General features: G+C 49.0%; 1 pseudogene; it reads right to left on the bottom strand.

Moving 5' to 3' along the window:
• Nucleotides 1-258: 258 nt before the first annotated feature.
• On the bottom strand, nt 259-377 carry LOC112423265 (5S ribosomal RNA; annotated as a pseudogene).
• Between the last annotated feature and the right edge of the window lie 305 nt (nt 378-682).

The following is a 682-nucleotide window of genomic DNA, read 5'->3' as shown; positions in this document are numbered from 1 at the left end:
AGAAAGAGAGAGAGAAAGAAAGAAAGAATGAAAGAGAGAAAGAGAGAGAGAAAGAAGGAAAGAAGAAAGGAAGAAAGAGAAAGAAAAGAAAGAAGGAAAGAAAAAAGAAAGAAAAAAGAGTGAGAAAGAGAAAGAAAAGAAAGAAGAAACAGAGAAAGAAGGGAAGAAAGAAAGAAAGAAAGAGAAGAAAGAAAGAAGAGAGAGAGAAGGAAAGAAAGGAATGTAGAAAATAAAGAAAGACAAGAAAGAAAGCAAAAAGGTCTACAGCACCCAGTATTCCCAGACTGTCTCCCATCCAAGTACTAACAAGGCCCGACCCTGCTTAGCTTCCGAGATCAGAGGAGATCATGTCCATTCAGGGTGGCATGGCTGTAGACGCTGGCAGAGGCACCTGGCTGCCACAAGAGGCCAGCCCAGCCATGCCAGCCAGCTTCCAGCTGGTACCAACAGCCCGGGGACTCCAGGCTTGTATCGGGAAACCAGGGACTCTAGCCAGTGTCCTTCCCCAGGCTCCCGAGCTCCCAATCTTCCACCACGTCCGGACCACTCAGATTAGGGACTGCTCTGAAGCATCAGGGCTGAGGGCCCACGATCCTGGGACCCAGTCTGTTCCACCGCCATGTCACAGAGTTGTTCTTTTGGATCCCTGGCAGCTCAGGAGCTCCTGTGAGGCCCCCTCTTG

Source organism: Macaca nemestrina, unplaced genomic scaffold, assembly GCF_043159975.1.
Source record: "Macaca nemestrina isolate mMacNem1 unplaced genomic scaffold, mMacNem.hap1 Scaffold_522, whole genome shotgun sequence".
NCBI lineage: Eukaryota > Metazoa > Chordata > Mammalia > Primates > Cercopithecidae > Macaca > Macaca nemestrina.
The sequence above is the reverse complement of the archived record's forward strand: the minus strand, read 5'-3'. Positions and strand labels throughout refer to the sequence as shown.